Raw genomic sequence first — 22,488 nt, forward strand, 5'->3', positions numbered from 1 at the left:
TGCCAGCTAGAGGACCATGACGCTAAAAGCTATCTTCTGCCAAGCATTCGAAGATGTCTTGCTGCGTCGGCTCTTGTCAACAATATGTGGACAATGTTTGCACTGCCGTGAGCCGCTCACCACCACCAGAAAAATTCTGAAGGGCTAGTCCACCTAAGTGCTTAAACTGCGAGACCTTCGAAACAGACGGGGAACAGGTAATTGATTCGGAAATAATATCCAGTGCTTTTAATGACCATTATAAATCTGCATTTACGAAAGATTAAAGTCCCCTACGCTCTTTTTATGTCTCCTTGTCATGTATGCATGATCTCACAATTTCTGAACAAGGTATTTTCAACATGCTTTTAAAACTGAATGTAAAAAAGGCCCCGAGGGTCATACAACCTCCCAAATGCATTTCTTCAAAGATATGCTGAGTGGGTTTGCAAGTATTTGCATGTTTTATTTATTAAATCATTACATGACGCTGCACTACCATATCTTCGTCATATTCATCATCATTTATTAATTCCTAAGGGTCCCGTAGGGACAATACGTAAGGGATACAGAGTGTCCGACAGTCATACATTTGAAATAGCCATCAAAATAGAGAAAACTAGGGAAATCAAAAGACAAACAAATTAATATAGTCAATCAAAGAAAATTACGAAGCACACAGAAATACACACTACAGTAAAATAACGTGCCCAATAAAGTGTGTGATCGTTTTCTAGTACATCGTAGCAGAGACAGGGTATAGGAAAGCTTTATTCTTTAAAATAGTCGATGAGTAGCTGCCTAAAGTTGGAAGGATTACTCTGAACAACAATGTCTTCGGGCAGGTTATTCCAGAATTCGATCCCACAAGGAAAAAACGATTTGTTGAATGCATTGGTGCAGCCATGCAAGCGCTGTATGATAAAGGAATTAAATAAGCGGCGAGTTGATCGTACCGGAGTGCGCCGAAGGTTTTCCCGAATTGCTGGAAGAGGAAAAGAATTGAAATTTTTTGGCGAAGCGCTAATTATATCAGACCGAGGGATGATGGCCTCGAGTAAGTCAGTCAGGTTGGCCTAGCGAGGGTTCCATATTGTTGAGGCGTATTCTGGTTTGCTGCGAAAATATGTTACATATGTTAGTTCTCTGATGGCTGCGGGAGACATGGCAAGTGATCTGATGAATCCAAAATCCTGAAAAGACAAGCGCATAATTTTGTTATGTGATCTGCCCATGTTAGAATGGTCGTTACCTCAATGTCGAGGCACCTGTATGAATTAGTTTGAGACACGGCTATTGAGTTCAGGGTGCAAAATGAAGATTGGAGCGTTTGCGTTAAATGTGCATGAATTTGCATTTTGAAACATTGAGCTGCATTAGCCAGTCGGAGCACCACTTCTGGATTCTGCTGAGATCTTCCCGTAATATTGTCTGATCACTGCTATTGCTAATGCGGTGAGAGATGACGCATTCGTCTGCGGGAAGACGGACAGTTGATGACATACCAGAAGGTAGGTCATTGATAAACATTAAAAACAGTAACGGAGCAAAGACCGATCCCTGGGGGACCCCGGAGACTACTCTAGTAGTTCTGGATGTATGACCGGCGATTACTGTGAACTGTTGGCGGCTAATTGAGAAGCAGTGGATCCAGGATAAAGTAAGAGGGTCGAGTGACCGACGGGAGAGATCGACATCAAACGTTGGTGAGGGACGCGATCGAAGGCTTTTGCCAAATCTAAGTAGATGCTGTTGGTTTGAAATGAATCTGATTTTTGATGAAGATCAGTAGTCAGCTCGCAGAGTTGTGTTTCGCACAAAAGGCCTCTTCTGAGGCTATGCGAAAGAAGAAGGAGTTCTGATCGAAGTGAGATGCAATATGTGTGTATAATATATGCCTGAAGAGTTTACACGCGATACAGGTCTGCGAAATAGTTCGGTAATTCGAGGGATCAATGCGATCTCCAGGTTTGAAAATTAGCACAACTTTGTTTTTCTTCCAGTCCTCCGGAAGTTAGCTAGTTTCAAGAGACTGAGCGAGAATCAGTTGCAGGAATTGCCTTTTAACGTATTTTGTTCCTTGGAGGATCTTGGCGGGGATGTTGTCTGGTCCAGGGGAAGTGGATGGTATCAGACTGTCAATGAGATTTGAGATTCTCTCCGATGTGATGACAATAGGTTGCATAGGCGCATAATTAAGGTTAGCGAGGGCAAAGCTGTTGGTTTCTTTAGGCTCATGGGTGAAAACAGGTGAAATACGTTTTCATCACGTCCGAGCGCTCGAAGTCTGCAACATCGGTGCCGTCTCGCGCCTTCAACGAAATATTGTCGGAATGGTTTTTCTTAGGCATGAGTATCTTCCAAAATTTTTTTCGGGTTCAGCCGTATTATGTCTATGAGGTCTTGACAGTAAAGGTTTCCTTTCCGAGACTGTAATAGCTGTGTGTATTCGCGTAGGCAATCGACGTATTTCTGTCACCTAACCGCGCTTTCTAATTTCTTGGCAATGTGGAGAAAGCGTTTCTTCTTTCGTGACAATTTCCTGAGCGCACTTGAGTACAAAGGTTTACCGCAGTCCCCTCAGATACTGATTAGCGGGACATAAGCGTCCAGAAGATATAAATGTTTTTCTTTAGAAAGGCACCAGTTTCCATTTCACCAATTTCGTGTCGCTAGAAATTCCGAAAAGCGCAAAGAAAATCTTCGAGATGGGCATTAATGCTCGCGAAGTCAGCCTTTGAATAATCACGGATATATTTAATGGACGGTTGGCGGATAGGAGTTTCATTGGAAAGGTTGAAAGATATGAGGCACTGGTCGCTTAATCCACAAGTAAACGAAAGCGGTTCGGTCAATTCAGGGTTAGAAACAAGGAAAAGGTCGAGGATGTTTGAACCTCGCGTTGCGACGCACATTGCTTGAGAAAAACTGAAGGTAACGACTAGTTCTAAAAAGCGTTTCGATTGCCGAGATGGCGCAGTCACGTTTTCCCAATCGATGTCAGAAAAATTCAAGTCCCCACAGACTGTAAGATTGGCGTGAGGGAATCGAGACTACAAGTCCTCAAGAACAGAGTGAAGGTCATTACCCACGAGGGACCGGTATCAGGAGCTCAGTATCATGCAACCAGCACGTTGGTACAAGAGGGAAAAGAGAATTTAATGCACAAAATTTCCCAATAGCTGGTAATACTAACTAGGGCGGAAGAAAGGCTTGATTTCACCAGAACAAGGATGCCGCCTCCCTTGCGGTCTACTCTGTCTCGCCGGTAGACGGGAAATGACTGATTTTCGTGAAGTAGTTCGAAATCCTGATTATCGGGTGTAAGCCAAGATTCAGTGAATAATATGATGTCTGTGCTGTGGTCAACAAGAAAGGCTTCAACTGTTTCTTTTTTTGGCATGTAACTTTGAATATTTGTTAGCAAAACCGAGGTTTTATGATAGGCTGCAATAGGGCGTGGGCACTTAGAAGAACTGGAAAGATGAGATAGCGGATCCTGCGGTACTTGCAGTAGTCGCTATGGTTTCAGGTCGACTACGGAATCCGTATCTGCAGAATAGACGAAATGCGTTTTTCCGATGAGTAGCTTATCGAAACGAATCTTGAACGATGCTTTGCTTCGCTGACCGTAAGAGAACATTTCTTTCTAATTAATCGAATGTTTGCTGAATAATCTTCGCGAACAGAAAATGCTGCTTCCTTAAGCTTCGGCCTGGCAAGCAGTATTCTCGATCTGTCCTTGAAGTGTGCTAGCTTGACAATGATTGGACGGTTTCTGCCAGTCTCGAAGCGACCCAACCGGTGCGCGCGTTCGATCTGACGGTTATCAATTGAAATTTCGAGCTTTTTAGAGCAAAAGGAAACAGCCTGAGCTTCGGACTTTTCCCAATTTTCGCCGATTTCGTCTATGATGCCGACGAATAAAAGGTTCGAATGGCGTGAGCGATGCTCGGCATCGTCACACTTATCCGTCAACAGTTTAACGTCGGATGAAATCTTAGTGAACTCAGAGGTGGTTTTAGGAGCAGCGCCAGTTTTAGAGTTGACTGCTAAGATTTTTTCAAGGATTTCAGCGCGTGACGAAAGTCGAAGTACGCAGTCCTCAATGCTAGTTCGTGCAGATCTGATTAGGGCAAGCTCTGACAACATGGTGTTCTGGTTCAGTTCGATTCGTAGCTTGAGAGAATAGTTCTAAACACGGAAGGATGTCGTTCTCGGCAGAAACTGGGTTTATTTAGTTCGACAACTCCGGACAAAGTGAGCAAAATGCAAGTAAGATGAGCATTCATACAATAGACACCAGCAATACATAGAATTTTTCGGTAGGAATCAATGGTATGTTTGGGGCACAACACCACCAGCACGAAACGGTCACTAGAACGGAGAAATTTGGCACCAGGTAAGTAACTAACCTGTAGAAGAAGAACAGGCATCTGCATGACCGGCTGGTTTGCGTCGGCGTGCCCGAAGTGGCTCCAGCAGGGCAGCGGCTTATGTAGCCGGGCAGTTCGGGCGGTGGTCGTCGTATCGGGTTGCCAGGTGACGGTGGCGTTCATCGCCAGGAATCGCGGACGCAGGTGAAGCTTGTCTTCGGGGTTGTTTGCAGTCTTGGCTGGTAGCCAGGCGAAATGATCGGTGTCATGCACCTTGAGAGGGCACGAGCAGTCAAAGTTGTGCTGTTCATAGGCGATGGTCCAGGATAAGATAGCCTGTAGAAGAAGAAAAGGCGTCTTCATGACCGGTTGATTGGCGGCAGCTTGCCCCTTTGCCCCCGATTGGAGTAAAGCCCGGCTAAAACCGTTACATAAAGGTGGAAAGAGATATTCATAAAACTATCGCCCAATATCGCGGTCAACAACTTGCAAATTACTAGAACACATTGTTCATAATGAAATGCTGGAAGTTTTTGGTAAACGCAATTTTCTAACCAAATATCAACACTGTTTTAGAAAAGGATTTTCGACGTTTACTCAGCTGATTGAAAACGTACATGATTTTGCAACTTCAATTAATAAAGGTACTTGAAGGATTTCTCGAAGGCATTTGATAAAGTCTCACAAAAAGCTACTTTATTAATAACATAAATTTTTTCGTAATAATGACTTAACAGAATGGATTTTAGCGTACCTAACAAGCAGAAAACAATTTGTTTCTTTTCGTGACACTTTCTCCGCATCAGTAATGGTTGATTCGGGAGTACTACAAGGTGTGTGTTAGGGCCGCTTTTGTTTTTTTATATATTGTTACGTAGTGGCAAGCCAAGGAAAGCACGACATGATGACAGAATGAAGATATGATTTTAATGGCTCAAGGGCCTAGCGCGAGCACTCCGTCTCGCGCCACTGCACTCTTCTTCGTCTTCATAACATGACCCCGGTCCTCAGAGCGATCGTCCCGATCGATTGCTTGAATTACGAATGGTGAGGTGACGATGAGGATGATCAGGAAGGATAGAAGAAGATGAAAGGCTTGCCACAAATATGAAGGAGATGATCTGGTGGACGGTTGCCCCCGGAGCTTCAGGTCCAGCGGTCGGTCACCCACTGCCGAAGGTCAAGGGTTGAGGGATCGCCGCACAGTCTGGGCGGGGGTGCCGTTTTGGTTCGGGTCGTAGTCGGGTCATCGTACGTCAGGTCCTGGTCGTCGTGTTTTGTGTTCGGGGCTAGGGACGGGGCGGAGGAAAGCGGCTGGTCGGTTCAGGTCAGTTCGAGCTGGGGTTGAGCCGGGCGGCGGAGCCCAGGTCCCCTCGGCCGACGACGAAGGCGAGCAGAAGGCGGCGATGCTCCGGAGACTAGGATGACGATGAGAACCCAGCACCTCACACCAAATGTTACGTGGTGGCAAGCCAAGGAAAGCACGACATGATGACAGAATGAAGATATGATTTTAATGGCTCAAGGGCCTAGCGCGAGCACTCCGTCCCGCGCCACTGCACTCTTCTTCGTCTTCATAATATTAATGATATTGTGCAGGATATACCAGTTAAAATTAAAATTTTTGCCGACGAATGAGTTCTCTGCTCTGAAATCAACAGCATGCCGGACCAATTATTATTGAACAGTGCGCTTCAAAAAGTTGTTTCTTGGTGTCATAAGTGGTAAATGAGCAGAAAACTGAGCCAGTTGGTATGCGTTCATTACGATTAATCCAGGCGCTCACAAACAAGGAAAAGGAAAGTGGGGCAGTTGATAAGAATTTTAAACAAGTGCAATTCAAAGCGAACGCAGTGAAGAAGCAGGCAGTGACACTTCTTCAGAGGCACAACCTTCTACGTCAAGCGTCTTCAGTGAAGGCAACCTCGGCAACCCATCTGGAAGTTTTTTTTCAGCGTGAAGACGCACAAAGGTATTCCCGTCCGTTGCTCCGTTTCGGAGAACTCGTGGCAGGATAATGTCTGGAAGTATGTACAGAGTAATTTAGGATCTCTTAAGATAGATGACCAAAACAGTATCAAGAACTCAGAAGGCGTGGTCAGGTACCTGATTAATGAAAACCCTGGGCAGTGCCATTTCTTCAGCATAGATGTCGAGGACCTGTACTATTCGATGCCACACTTGTTAATGAGGTGCGTCCATTCATGCATCTCTCGTGACAATGAAGAAAGGGGTTTATTGAAAGGTGCGGTGTGCCCCTTAAATCCTTCCTAGAAATTCTGTCGTTCAATTGGAAGTCTACAGTAATTGTTTATGGTGACCATTTCTTCGTGCAGCGCGCAGGAGTGTGCATTGGGTCTTGGGTAGCTATAGCTCTTAGTAGGATGTTCTTAGGCTTTGTTGACAAGCACGTAGATCTGAATTCAGCTGGCCTGTTTCGGAAGGCCTTTCGTTACGTTGATGAGTGCTTAATTATCGTCGACAACTGTGACAGTTTCGTACGCAGGGTAATAGACATAGTGAAATTGTTTAAGGATAGTAGTATGGGCCTCAAGTTCAAGTACGGGTTCCAAATGAAGGAGAGTTGCGGTTTCTGGACATTCGAATGATTAAGAAACCAGACCATCTTTGTTGGAGTTACCGTCCGCGTTCCACGAAAGGCCTGTTCAATTTTGCGTCAGCATACTCGAAGCTCATCAAGGGTGGAATCGCGGTCTCGTGTTTAAAGTCAGCTGCATCAAAGTCTTGCCACCATCGCATCAAGGAAAGTGTCGATTATAAGGTGGAAAGACTGATTAACAGCGGATATCCAGATCACGTGATAGGCAGAGCCAGCGAAAACATTATTCGCTGGGGAAAGGGCGGGGAAAAAAAGGCAAAAGAAAGAAGACGGCAAACCCGCGGTAGTACCGTATTCGCATCGATTTTCACTCGGGATTAAGAAAGTTGCTGGCAGGTATGGCATTCGTGTCATGTTTGCGGCTCCCAAAAAACTGTCAATGTTATTCAGGAGTGCAAACTGCTGGGCTAGTTGGTTCATATTGCATAGAAAAGGAACCAGCGAAAATAGACGCAAGACAAGAACAAAGGAGGCACACACCACAACGCTGGACTTATAACTGATTTATTGCGATGAAGAATTGCTCATTCTAAAAGAATTTCCTGCCTGCGCACCCACCCTACAGACAATACACTTCGCGCACCACATGATGACATGCCTACTATAACGATAAAAAACTGCCTGCGCACCCACCCTACAGACAATACACTTCGCGCACCACATGATGTCATGCCTACTATAACGATAAAAACTTGTACTCCTTTTCAGTGATAATCACAGACGGCTCACTGACGCATTTCTGCTTATTCTTTCTGATCATGAATGCCTCCAATAGCTCACGCTCACGTTTAGATTTCCCCCGCCCGATAATGCTGGCAATGTGAAAACTAAGAGAACATTTGCAGTCCTTTACATGTAAGGCTAGATTGCTGCCAGTGCCTGTGCCCAAAGTTGTGCGATGTTGCCTCAGGCGCTCATTCAAGCATGCTCCAGTTTTGCCTATGTAGATTTTCCCGCATGACAATGGGATTGAATACACCACGCCCACTGCGCATGTGGTGAACATAGTCTGGTGTTTCGTGTTGCAAACACCAGTTCTGCGCATGTCTGCAAAGGTTTGGGCGCACAAACCGGACAGTTTGCAAGGAGCAGAAAATGCCATAGTCACACCAAACTTCTCACCTACTTTATTCAGACCATGTGAAGTCTTGTGGAATTAAGGCATGACTTCCAACTTTCTTGTTGGCACTTCTACTGGCCTGGCATCCTTTGAAGATAACTTCAGTTTTTTCCCCAAGGATTCCGCCACCGCCAGCAAAACCGAGGGAGGAAACCCAGAACATTGTAGCCGTTCAACCTGCTCCGCCAGACTTTGCTGCATCACATGAGGGCAACTCTTCTTTAAGGCATTCAAAAAAACATAAGTTTGCAATGCTGCGCTTCACTAACTTAGAATGGGCCGAACCATACGGCAACAGTGCCTTCTTAGACCTGGGCCCATATTTCCAGCACACGTGTTGATTGGGTAAAAAAGTCAATTCTAAGTCCAGGAACCTAATGGTCTTGTCAGAAGGAATCTCATGCGTAAAAACCAAGTTCTTAGAACAAGTGCTAAAAATATTTAAAATCTGGTCTGCCACAAGGGTAAACTGGTCAGTTTCGGTTAAGTTCAAAATTACTAAAAAATCGTCAACATATCTAAAAACCCTTACAACACGTGTGTCGGAGTACAAGTTTTTATCGTTATAGTAGGCATGACATCATGTGGTGCGCGAAGTGTATTGTCTGTAGGGTGGGTGCGCAGGCAGTTTTTTATCGTTATAGTAGGCATGTCATCATGTGGTGCGCGAAGTGTATTGTCTGTAGGGTGGGTGCGCAGGCAGGAAATTCTTTTAAAATGAGCAATTCTTCATCGCAATAAATCAGTTCTAAGTCCAGCGTTGTGGTGTGTGCTTCCTTTGTTCTTGTCTTGCGTCTATTTTCGCTGGTTCCTTTTCTATGTCAATGTTATGTCCTGCGATTCAAGCTAAGGTGGAGCTGGGCGCGAAGAAAAGAATTGGAGGCTGTGCTGTTAGACACGTATAAACGTACGTCGCGTCCAAAGTGGGCACAGTGTACGAGATCCCCATGTCGTGCGTAAAAGTGTACATAGGCCAGAGTGGTTGTTGTTTGAGTGTGCGGCTGATGGAGCATGCTGGAGATTTGGAAGTAGACAACACTTCAAACAATACGGATCTTCATTGCCGTGACTGCAACAAGACCAAGAAGAAATCTTCTCCCCTTTTTTCCAAAACGTGTGTTCTTCTTCGTCACCGAGACCTTGTAACGCGGGAGATAGTTGAAGCCTATCATATCGCGGAAACATGGTATACATGTGTTAGTGACCCTTCAGTTGGCTTGCCTGGTGGCGAGAGAAGTTTTTTGAAAGAGCGACTTAAAACCGCGTGTCAATCTTTTCCTGCTCATCGCTCGGCATGTGGCGTGTGATTACTCTGGGTTTGTTTTGATTTTTGTAGTATATATAGAAGCTTCTGAATAAAAATTCTTGTAGTTGCGAGTAAGCGCTGTGTCCCCTCCGGGTCGTTGTATGTGAGCGCCTGGATTCATCATAACTGGTAGATGTCTTCAATGTTAAAAAAACTGTTTCCATGCTAGTAACGCATAAGATGAAGTCTTTGCTTTTTTCTTACACTATAAATAATACCTTGCTCTCGGAAGTAAGCAGCTGTAAGTCACTTTGGGCTGCGGATCTCGAAGGATCTCAACAGGAGTACCCATATTAACCACGTAATCGCAAATGATAATATGTAGTAAATTTTTTTCTTCGGGCGTGCGCTTAAGTTTTCTACTCCCCCTGTACGTCCCTTTGCTTATAAAACAGTTGTAGCACATATTTTACCCTACGCTGTCATGATTTTGGCCCCTTTTACACAAACTAATTGTGCTAAGCTAGAAAAGTACGGAGAAGAGCTGCGCGTTTTATTAATGACGCATTTACCAGAACTTCTGTTACAGATCTTTTAAAGAGGGTGAATCTTTCTTCCATGGCGCAAAGAAATCGTTACTCACGACTCAAGTTTTTGTACCAGTTAATTATTTCCCACTATAAAACTCCCGTAACTAGTATCATATCTTTCTCTTCCGGGTACGCGACTCGCCAATTTCATCATCTAGCTATTACCCCGTTTTCCTCGCGTAGCAACTCTCTCAAGTTTTTATTCTTCCCCTGCATAATAGTTAATTGGAATCAGCTGAAAAACAATGCCGTCTCTGCACCGACATTAACTGTTCTTTTATCAAATTTACAATAATGTATTTCATGTATTATTTGCTAGTTGGCTTCTTCGCTGTAATCGTGTGTGTGATAATGTAACCTACTTATCTATTTGCTCTTTTAGAACCCAGCTGTGCCTTGTGTCTTTATTGGCCTTTCTATGTATAACCAGTGCTCAGTGAATTTTTTTCTGTACATGCCGTTGTTTTAAATCATGCTTGCACCACCCTGCTAAAATCACCATGTGGTGATTGCAGTACCAAAAAACATAAATAATTAAAATGTAGGAAGGGATGAGGCAAGAGTTATTGTGGCGAGGCGACCATCCATGCGGAGAGTTCCAAGAAGTGACATGAACCTTGTGGCGAATTTTACATAAGGTACTTGAGGCAAATTCGGTTAGAATGGGGGAGTGATCACTGCTCCAGGTGTCTGCTTCCCAAGACCAGTGAACATTGCCGGCACCCATCCAACACGTAAGGTCCGGAGTCGATGGAGGAGCACGCGAGCGGGTATTTTTAGAAGAATTGCTGAGAAGTGTAAACGACTGGCCAAAAATGAGTCCTCAATTTGATCTCCACATTTGGAGTCTTCAGTGTATCCGCAGGCTGTGTGTGGTCCATTAAAATCCCCAACTAGTATGGATACACCCGAGTAAGAGGTGCGCAGATATGTAAGCCATCCAAAGTTGAGTACAGATGCTTGGGGCCGACCATAAAATGAGACCAATTTTACTGGACAGCACTGCGGCTTATGGAGAATGGCAATTATTTCTTGACGGGTATTGAATCAACAAGATAAGGCGACGGAAGATTGTGGTGCCGGGCAATGAATATATATATAGCTGCTTTACCAGGAGCAAGATCACTGCGGTGGTCGGGTACTGATGGGTAGTGATATGCACAATAACCAGAGAGAGGAAAGATGAAATTATGTCCGTCACTGTAGAAGGAAAGCCCAGGCAGAGAGTTCACCTTCTTGAATACGCGGCTTCAATTCAGATAGCTTATTAGTAAGACCATGGCAGTTCCATTGTATAACATTTGAAGTAGCGTTAGGGGTTATTCACTTCCAAAACAGATTCAGTCATCTGAGGCAGTTGCTGCAACAGGATAATCAGGTATGACATTGAAGGCGTAGTTGCAGATTGCTCGGATTTTCATATTTTGAGTATGAACAACTGTGCACATGAGATAGCAGTCGCCCGGGAAAGACACACCTCCTGACACATGAAATCGAGCTCACCTCTGATGAGCCGGTACGGTCGAAACCCTACAGGGTATCACCGCGGCAAAAAGAAATAATGCACGCGGAAATTCAGTGCATGTTGGAGTTAAGGGTTGTACAGCCAGCGGAAAGTGACTATACCTCACCGCTAATTCTTGTTGAGGTCCCAGCGAAATATCCTCGTCCTTGCGTGGATTATATAAAGCTGAATGCAATTACCAGGGATCAGCTATATCAGATTCCCAACATAGAGGAAAGGATAGAAAAGGTGAGCGGCGCGAAATTCATTTCCACCCTCGATCTCGTACGGGGATATTGGCAGGTTCCCCTCTCAGAAAGCGCGAGCAGGTATGCCGCATTCATCTCCCCAGCGGGCACCTTTGAACCCTTAATGCTTAGTTGTGGGTTAAAGAATGCCCCCTACAGCTTCTCGAAACTCATGGACATCGTACTGAAGGACATGCAGTGCTTTGCACTCCCTTATTTAGACGATGTGGCTATTTTTCGGAAACCTAGAAAGAGCATCTAGAACCCCTAAAGACCGTGTTTTCCAGTTTACGACAGGCTGGACTGACACTGAAGGCAGAAAAGTGTAGATTTGGTTGCGCTCAGGTGACGTACTTGGGCCACGTTGTAGACCAGAGAACTAGGAGCCCATCCGAGTTAAAGATTGCCCCGATCGCAGCATTTCCACAACCACGGACGAAAATGGACATTCGCTCTTTTTTGGGATTAGTTGGGTACTACCAGCGATATATTCCTAGCTACTCACAGAGGGCTAGTCCCTTAACTGACGCCTTGTGAAACGGAACACCTACTAACGTAAGTTGGGATAACCAAAAAGAAAACGCCTTCAAATGCTTGAAGGAAGCACTCGTGTCCCGACCCTTGCTCAGGACCCCTGACTATGGGAAAGAGTTTATAGTCCAGTGTGATGCCAGCAATAGAGGGCTGGGTGCTGTCTTAAGCCAAGTTGGCTACGACCATGAAGTTCTCTAGATCAGCCGCAAACTGACCAGTAGAGATGAAGTGTACAGCGCTTCCGAAAAAGAGTGCGCGTGTTTAGTTTGGGCAGCGCAGAAGTTGTCGTGTTGCCTGTACGGAGCAAAGTATGTATTTGAGACTGACCATCGTCCTTTAACGTGGCTGCGACAGCTGTCCCCCAAGAATGGTCGCTTGCTCAAATGGAGTCTGGCTCTCCAACAGTACAATTTCTCGGTGCGTTATAAGAAGGGGAAACTGCATGGAAATGCTGATGGCTTGAGCAGACTGATGTAAGCGGGAGAACTTAGAGGAATCTCCTCCTGTGTGAGTGTGTTTTTTTACTTTGTTCCGAGAAATCCGGCTGTGGCAGTTTCAAAAGATGTTTGGCGCTCCGTCGGCACAAAATTAAACCAAATTTAAACACAATTTTTTAAAAGTGTATTGCTGTCAATAGAAGAAGCCTGGTGATTTTTTGGCGAATTCCGAGCGCTTGCGGGTGGGGCAGTGCTTTGCTGTTTGGAACGCCCCACCTGCGATTTCCTTTGTTGGTGGTGCTTTGGGTTCTGCCTTGGGGGCGCTGATATTGCAATCCAGGGTCGCCATCTCATCTCTTCCTGCCCAGCGGTATGTTGCGGGTGTGTCTTACCGTCATCCAACCAAAGAGCTTTTCTTGAAGTATAATGTCCTATCTGTGTTCTCCTTTTTTAATTACAAGATAATTGTAGCTTATAAATATTTTAAAAAATCTAATGTAAGTATTGTCGTAAACCTTGCAGAATAAATAGAAAATATCCGAGACCGACAAACCCGTCAGAAACAAAAATATATTGTTTCAGTGCCTCGCACGTATTCATACACTCAATCATTATGCTACACTGTACCAAAACTACTGAATAAGTTGCATGCAACTGGATTAGATCTAGTATATGAGTCTAATCGCCAAATTTGTCTTTTTTGCCGTGAACAACTGTTGTGAACCTAGTGTTGCTTTGTATTTAGAATGTTATCTTGATGTATTCTAATTTTAAGACTGTGTTTTTAGGATGTGTTTAATTTTCTGTTTTTATGCTTTACTGTGTGTCTTATTTTCATACGGACCAAAGTAATAATATGAAACTTTTCGATGGATAAAATGATGGAAACTGATCTTTCTCCTAGCTGTTGCTCTGCATATTATTGTGGGGGGCCAGGGCCTTGTCAAGCTGTTTTTCACAGCTTTTAGTCCTGGCCCCTTTCTTTTCAACCAAAAAAAAAATAAACTTGACTTGACTTGAGTGCCATGAGAAGGAATCCTCGATCATCCTCAGATCTTCTCATATCCTCCTACCTTCCCCCATCACCCTCCAATGGGTTCCTAAATCTTTTAAATAATATAAAATAAATCCCTGTACAGTTTCCTTTATAACCAAGTCCGACAACGTCATTCGTAGAAGGGACCTGCGGCGCTGAAAGAGGCAGCTCACTCAAGGACCCCTCATCTCTAACACGGCCTTAATGCTTCGACACCGAAGTTCAGAGTTTTCGTTAACACAGTCATTATATCAATGCTGTTTAGGGCTTTAAGGACGTAGACAATCTCTCGGTGGACACTCGACCAGTGCCGTAAGGAAAGGAATATTTCCGACGCTCGAGGCCGACAACAACCAGTACTACGATGCCGACGGCTTTTGGACCAAACGAGTTTTATACAACGTCGCGTAAAATAAAAAATGAAAGGAGAAAGAGGACAGGGGAAGGCTTTTGCATTTGCACTCTTAAGCAGTGAAATGCTGTAATTTTTCAGATCGGTGTGCGACTGCGGCCATGCGTTATCCCTCATGGTGTAGTATGCGGCATCCCCGTAGAATACACTGGGTCTCCATTTATAGTGACGGGCCAGCGCTCCCGTCCACGCCAGGCGCCGGGAAGAGGGCGCACGTGGAGGCCGCATCTCCACTGGGACTAAAAACATAAGCACTCTTCCATGAGAGTGATGTGTTGAATGTGTAGCGGAGCAAGAAGGTGGCGTCCTGAATATGTATTCGAGAGGCGTGTATGTTGGTTGGTCAAGTGGGCTTCCCAAAGCTCACGAAATGTGTTCACCACGGTCAGCCCCAGGATGTGCTGGTTTGAGGTGTTCGCGTGGAGGGTCAGAGCCCGCTTAATAATTTTGCGGAGGATGACTTCAAGTGCACCCTCGTCTTGCGTCCGCAGGTGGAGGTACGGAGTCAAATATAGAATTCGATTGGTTACAAATGCATGCGCCAGCCACAGGCCTTCCTTGCATCGTAACCCCCAGCGCTTGGGAGCAACGCGGCGGACCATGAGTCCCACCTGGTCCCCCCAAATCAGAGTTTGTCCACTGTAGTATCTGACCGTCTACACGATAGCTAGGCGGGCGAGTTGGTGAGACAAGCGCTGACTCTCAGCTAAAGTTTAATCACAGGAAACCGACAAATATAAGAAAACAGGCAACAACCAAACAACAAAACCACAAGGCACGTGCACTATGTTTGGTCAATATATGCAACCTCACCGTCATGCAGGAGCAGGGATGATTTGCTGACGCACAATCTTGCTTTCTTTCTCATTCGGTAGGCTTCTACGATTTCCCTGTCTACGTTGATGCACCGCCTACGTTGATGTATATATAGCCTCAATTACCTGACTTCGATATGTTCAGGGTTTATACTTGTCTCAACCAACTAGCCCGGCAGATGGTGTTATTCAAATACTATTTTTGTCTCAAGAGACAATGCAATTTTTGCTGCGCACTTTGGTGAGGGGTGCATGTTTACAAATTCAAACTTTTGGGGGGAGCACTGGAGGCCCCAGAGGCGAGCATAACTGTCCAGTAAGGTCGCCGCCTCCTCCAGGTTGCCGTCTGTCTCCGAGGAAGCCTTGAACATGCAGTGTGCCTTAAATAAGACGGATCATTTGAACAGTTTTTTGTCAAGCCTTCAGTGTACATTCGACGTAATCGTGCTATCTGAAACATGGTATCGCTTCGATAGTGACGTTATTCGATTTCCAGGTTATAATACATTCTTTCTTAACCGAAGCTCAAAACGTGGTGGGGGCGTCGACCTTCTAGTAAAAGAAAGCTATTCGTGCCGTATCTTATCGGAACACAGTCTGAGCGACGAGAATATTGAAATGCTTACAGTCCAATGTAGCCGTCAATCACTCACCGTCGTTTACCGCCCACCACAAGGCAATATGAATGAGTTCCTTCGTGTTTTTGAAAAAGAAATCACTTTTTTGTCAGATAATTTCTTATCTTGTATAGGAGGTGATTTTAATATAGACATGGGTGTTAACATCCTGCACAACAAGAATTCACAACATTGCTTCAAGCCGCTAGCTTCCAGAACGTTATAAATAGCCCAACACGCATAATTTCCACTTCATATACCATTATCGACTTTTTCATCACAAATCATGATGTGCCTCTCACTGCAGGGCGTTTTGCAGTAGACATCAGTGACCATCTGCCTATTTTTCTGCGCGTTCAGACTAAACCCCTCCAAACACAAACCTTAAATCCACGTCGTCAGTGTATTTCCCAGAAAAACCTTGAAACATTTAGAAGTCGCATAGAGCTAGTAGACTGGGAACCTGCTTTCCTAAGCACCGACTCGGATGCTGCCTACACAGCTTTCTTGCGACTCTTTTTACCAATCTATCACGAATGTTTTCCTACTGTTGAAGTACAACTGCCGAAAAACGCTCGCAAACCATGGATTTCCCCTAGACTTATAAGACTTGTAAAAAAGAAGCACAGGATGCTTGCTGAATTTATTAGGACTAGGGATACTTCACTATTGCCCCGTTTTAAAGCATTTCGGAACTCTTTGAACAAAGAACTCAAAACAGCTAGGACCACTTACCACAATAACCTTTTTGGTAAGGAACTCTCCAATCGCCCTAAAGAAAAATGGAAGCGCCTTAATCTACTTCTGAATAGAATTACACATCCAAATGACATGACAAGTTTAGTAGTTGATGGAACTAACCTGAGTGGGCCTTGCTTGGCCGGTGCTTTTAATAAATTTTTAACTACCGCTGGCAGTCGGTATCACAGCCCTGACTTCTCAAAATTTCTGGGTGATAAACTTTCACAATCCCTCTTCTTTGAACCTACAGATGAAAATGAAGTGTACTCTATTTTAAAAAACTTGAGAGACACGACAGGATTTCTATTTTAAAAACCTTGAGAGACACGACAGGCTTAGACTCTTGCGATCTCCAGTGTCGCCCAATAAAGTATGTCCTGCCTTCAATAGTTCCCTGCTTAACGCATATATATAACACGGCGCTCACTACAGACCACTTTCCTGCTGATATGAAACTTGCTAGGGTGGCAGTAATCTTCAAAAAGGGGATAGAAATAAATTAATTACAGGCCCATATCGGTCTTACCTTTCTTCTCCAAGGGGCTAGAACGCGTAATTCATCATCGAACTGATAATTTTCTTCTAAAGCACTCTATTATAAATGACTGCCAATACGAGTTTACCAAGAACAAATCAACAGAACATGCATTACTTGATCAAAAAGAATATATATTAGGTAATATTGAATCCCAGAAGCTCACTCTTGGATTCTTCGTAGATTTCCGCAAGGCGTTTGATACCCTCAATCATAACACCCTATTTGCAAAACTTGAACATTATGGTATACGTGGCCATGCCCTCAACCTTTTCAAGTCATATATGTCCTCGCGTTCACAATATATCATCAATAACTGCCGCTCTGATGTCCGACAAATTTCAAATGGAGTGCCACAGGGTAGTCTCTTGGGTCCTATACTTATTGACTTATATATAAATGACATCACTAATATAAGCAAACGAGATAAAATTTACTATTTGTGCTGATGACACCACTTTGTTCTGTTCCTCCACTGACATTAACCAATTAACCAATTCAGCGAACTTAGTATTGACTGCTCTGAAGGAATGGTCATCCTCAAACTCCTTGACAGTAAATAAGGAAGAAACAAAGGCGATAATATTTCATGCTAAGGGCAAGTTGGTAGAGAATGCACCGCCTATCTTTTTCAGTGGCGCACAAATTGAATGTGTTGCATCATTCACATCACTTGGCGTAGACTTTACCCCGTCAATGTCATGGGATGCTCACATAAACAAGGTCTGCATCAAGCTCTCTAAATTCATAGGTATCGTCTCTCGCCATAAATATACCTTACTTACAAAGACAAAACTTGACCTTTACTATGCATTCTTTTTTTCATACTTAGGGTACTGCTATTTGGTATGGGGAAATACTACAGTGTCCAATTTGCAAAAGCTTTTTCTTCAACAGAAGAAAATGCTACGAGTCATTACAAATTCCTGCTATGACGCCCCAACTCGCCCCATTCGAATAAAATACAAAATAATTCCAGTTCCTAGGTTGTTTGAGTACAGGTTTGCCTGTTTTTATAAAAAACAGACTGCAAGAGATGACCCCTTTTTGTCCCGTATTGTGCCGCTGGTACCACACAACACGCCGTATACCACTAGAAATGCTGAAATGTTTTCGGTACCCAGATGTAGAACAAACTATGGTTTTGCTATGCTGAAATATATACTACCAAGATGTTTGAACTCTTCTCTTTATAACAATATAAACACAATGTCTTTTCGTGCACTTCATGAAACTTTTATTGATTAGGTTGCATTAGTACTGAAATACATATGTCGACCGTTTTTTCATTCCTTGTCATTGTTTAATATATCTAACACCCTACCTGCATTATAGCACAATCTGTTTTGTTTGAGATGTGAATTGTTATTTGTATGCCGCAAGAACTGCCGCTGCTGTCATCGTCGACTTTTTCGGGTGACGAAGCCCGTCAAGCGGTTATTGTGAACCGCTTTTATTTCGTCACCCACGCTTTTTGTAATGGCAAAAAGCGAAATAAACAAAGAAGAAAAAGAAAAGTCTGCGAGTTCGGCCGCATACTGAGCAGCTCCCTGGGTGAGCACGGCGGATCGAGCTTAAAGTTTCCGATTGTGCTTTTGCAGGCGCCACCGACGGATAAGGCAATGCCGAGCCTCCCAGAGGGAGAGCACGTGGTTGTCAACGTCCGGGACCGCCTTTGAAAGCTTAATTTGAGTTTCGGAGGAGTGAAGGCCAGAGACCAATTGGTCGGACCAAGATTAGTAGCCTTGCTCATGTATGGGTGTTGCGGTATTAGAATTTTGAATGAACGTGGTTCAATGTGGGAGTCTGTCTTGTGTTGTGGGTCGTGCGAAAGGGTCGGTCCTAATCCTAGTGTTGAGGAGCAGTGGTCGCTGCCGAGGGCTTCCTCGGTGTTAGCCCAGTCTGCATACTGAATATTGCAGGGGAAGATCAAATCCGGACCTGTATCCGTCTTCACGGAGTTGCCTATACGAACTGGGTGGACTGGGTCAGTGTGGAGAGTGAGACTCAGCATTGACGCAAGCCCGCCAACTTGCGTTCCCGCTTCTCTTCATGGCGGTAACCCCACATCCGACCGGGAGCGTTGAAATCCCCCACAATCAGGAGGGAGCTTCGACCCGCCACTTTCAGCGTGCAGCTAAGGAGGTCTGCGAATGACAGATTCGGCAATTTCGGTGTGCATTCCAGCACGCGGAGTGGAAGGAGGGTCGCAATTATGCAACTACATACGAGGAATCAAGTTGCAGGTCTATGCCGACCTGGTTCGCTGTATTATTCTATGGACGCCCAAACAAGACGACGTGTTCTGCTGGAACGTTTTATAAGTTGTTAAAATGGCACTTTTTCTGGCTCTTGGAAGGCAATCATGGCTGGAAAATGCTCTGAGGTTGAAAGGAAAAGCTGGTGATTGACCTGCTAGGTATGGGACCGCAGCCCCCGGCAATTCTATTCAGTAATCGTAAGGAAGAAGGCCGATTTGCAAAAAAGGCAACACTTACACCGAGGGTGTCTCGCCACGCTCAGATTTAGTGGTTAGGTGTGAAAGTGAGGCTGCCTCTGAGCTAGTTACCAGGGGCTGAGGCTCAGCTTCTTAAGAAGGCAGCTCTCTTCGTCATCGTCGAAGCCAATGACTCGGCGGGACAATTTGGATGGCCGACCAGGTACGTCCTTAAGGGGACCGGCTCTGAGCGAAAGGGGGGATAGTCGCGACGTGTTGAGTGATCATTGAGGGGATAGCCTCCATGACTTCAGCAATGAGGCGTTGGGGGTACTCCGCGGGGGGGGGGGGGGGGGGGTACTAGGGGGGAATTGTTTTAGACTCTAGCCAGTATTCAGAGCTAAACAATTCGATGCCTCAAACAATATCTTAAGATGAAAAGTACGCAGTTGTTTAAAAGAGGCGGAGTTTATGCTTATTTTAAGACATTCCCGGTCACCCAGGAAGAAAAACTGCTTGACTGGAAAATAGTGAGAAAAGTACGAAGTGAAGAGCAACACAGATGAAAGAATTTTCGACCACGAGTTATCGCTTTTGGCTTGATAACGGGCAAGGAGCCTCCTCTTAGTATACAAATAACAATTACGCCATTGTATTCCAGAGATAAGCTCCGTGCAATGAACCACCAATCGATAATTTATTTTCAGTGGATAGTACGTTCCAAGATGTGACGAAGCACAGAAAAAAAGCCTGGCCCTATTGCTGTAGCCTGAGAATGTTGAACGGACAGATACAAGGGTGTTCAGTTCATGCCGCTCCCATTCCTGTCCAGGTGTTAAAGAGGGTTTCACTTGTCAGTGTTGACATCGATGGTTTGGCTTCCTGTCCCATTTGGCTTACCATCGTTGTATTTCTGCTCGTGCTCTCGTCTATGCCATCACGATGATAAAATCAGCCGTTGAGCTCTTAACATAGACCTTGGAATGCAGGCGCATAGGGCCCCTTTCTACACATTCACGCACAATAATTTGAAAATTGGAACATTGTACCACACTGTTATGGGTTTAAGGGGGTTTAACGTCCCAAAGCAACTCAGGTGATGAGGGACGCTGTGGTGAAGGGCTCAAGAAATTTGGACTACCTAGGGTTCTTTACGTGCACTGACATCGCATAGTACACAGGCCTGTAAAATTTCGACTCCATCGAAATGCGACAGCCGCGGCCGGTATCTGACCCGCGTATTTAGGCTCAGCAGCTAAGCACCATGACCACTGAGCTACCACGGCAGCTCACGCCGCTATGGAAATGATGAATTCCTCTTATTTGTATGAAACATTTCATTCAAATTGTTTCCATCGAACGCATCGAAGAGTGAAGACTGCCATAGAAATTCAGTGAGAACGTAAGGCTAAAATTTTGGCGAGGAGCATCTCGTTTAGTGCCCCGAGAAAACCTATAAGGTCGTGGAGCTCAGCGTCAGCCGCCGAGCGAGGAGGAGGGGAGACGGGGTGGTAGGAGGAGGCAGCGCCGCCCGAACCGCCCATCTGTTTGCCATTTTTGTTGGCGTTGGCACAGGCATCGGCAGCGCCATTCTTGTCTTGGGAGCGGACTTGCTTTTCCTGGCCGCCGTGTGCGGGCTGTGGTGGCACTTTTCTGCCCTTTATGTCATTCCTGCAAGGAGTCGCCTGTCGCTTTGGGCCGGTGACGTCACCAAGATATGGTGAATCATCACCGCCGGCGCCGCCAGAGTGACATGGCTGCCTGCCCGTCGCACTGGATTTCCTACCTTTTGAGGCAGCTAGCTTGTTGCGACGATACTCTGCTGTACTGATTCGCGAATTCGTGGCATGGCCACCACCAAAATCCGCACACTTTATTATACACTCTTGGGGGCTCGGACCCCCTCTTCTATGGATTCCTGCTGTCCATACAGGCCACACCTATCTTTGGTTGGTTTGGGGCAATTGCCCGCCCTATCGCCGACATTTCCCCATAAACTGCAGGCCGGAATAGTGGGCAAGTATGGCTGCACTGAGACGATTTCGGAATTGTAATGCACTAACCTAGGCTTCATCGTGCCGGGTATGGTGAGCCGGGCTATGTTGTAGCTGCCGAACTTGCGAATGTCAGGTACAGTGCCGTTCCTCCACTGCACGCCATGTTAAAGTGACTCAGACATCGCTTGGATGGCTGCTGTAATAACCTCATAGCAGACGCCTTCTTCATGTTGTTTGAGATGGCCGCAGAGAGGCACATCACGTTTGGCAAGATGTGATTGAAATGACACCGAGCAGACGGTGTGCGATGTGGACATTCCGGGTGCTAGCGGAGACCAAATTTTGCTCCTTGCAGAAAAAGGGGGCTCAACTCAGCTGCCATGGACACCCCGAGGAGAGCGCAGAATACGGCGCTGAGCTCGCCATATTGAAAGGTGCCCCGCATCGCCGATGATTTTGGGGGCTTCATGACGATCTCAAAGTCATCCTGGAGGAACTTGGGTAAACGCTTGGGCCGCCATTTGGTCACGGTGTTGCGGCCCTTAGGGCCGGAGTCCTTCGCCACGCGCGAGGCGGAAGCTTGGCGGGTAGCAGCAGCCGTGCCGGTGGTTGACGTGTCGTTCACCGCTATCTTGGCATCTCGTCGGAAGCGGGGCTGAACCAGATGGAGAAGATTGTCATTGCGGATCGGGTCCGTGGTTACCGATTTCTGTTCCAGAGTGACGGGAACGGCCAACCAATACACGGTATCCGGGTAGTAACCGCGTTGAAGCATCATTTCAGCCATCTTGACTGATGAAGCGGCTTGCTGGGAGCCAAGCGCCGGCGCAGCCGTTAGGCTTAGCGCCAGCGCCAGAGACGCGAAGGAAAACCCGCTATGAATTTCAAAACATTAAGCGCACCTCTGCGAAATTGGTCTCCATGGACGCTGATCAACTTGCCGAATCCAAAGGCAGCAAAATTGAGGGATCTGATGACTTGGTCCGCGGCTACTGTAAACAAAAATGACGGAGCTGATGCGCCACACTTCTATGAGACGCGAGACGCTGGCGTTCCTCCCCGAAGTGGTCGTGAAGGGTTTCACCCTCGCTGCCACCCGATGAGGCAAAACCTGGTGTTTTCATCGAGCTCCTCTTTGAGACCAGTTGATGTCTTCAACAGCGTCTTCTGTCCATCCTAATCATTCAAAAGCACAGCCCCTATGCGATGTCAGTGCACATTATTGAACCCCCGGTCGCTGAAAT

The 22,488-nt window shown here is 45.6% G+C and overlaps 1 pseudogene; it reads left to right on the forward strand.

The window, feature by feature from the left end:
- LOC144109877 (uncharacterized) overlaps positions 1–20,971 on the forward strand; it is a 48,877-nt pseudogene extending 27,906 nt beyond the window's left edge.
- Positions 20,972–22,488: the final 1,517 nt, after the last annotated feature.

Source organism: Amblyomma americanum, chromosome 11 (assembly GCF_052857255.1).
Source record: "Amblyomma americanum isolate KBUSLIRL-KWMA chromosome 11, ASM5285725v1, whole genome shotgun sequence".
Lineage (NCBI taxonomy): Eukaryota > Metazoa > Arthropoda > Arachnida > Ixodida > Ixodidae > Amblyomma > Amblyomma americanum.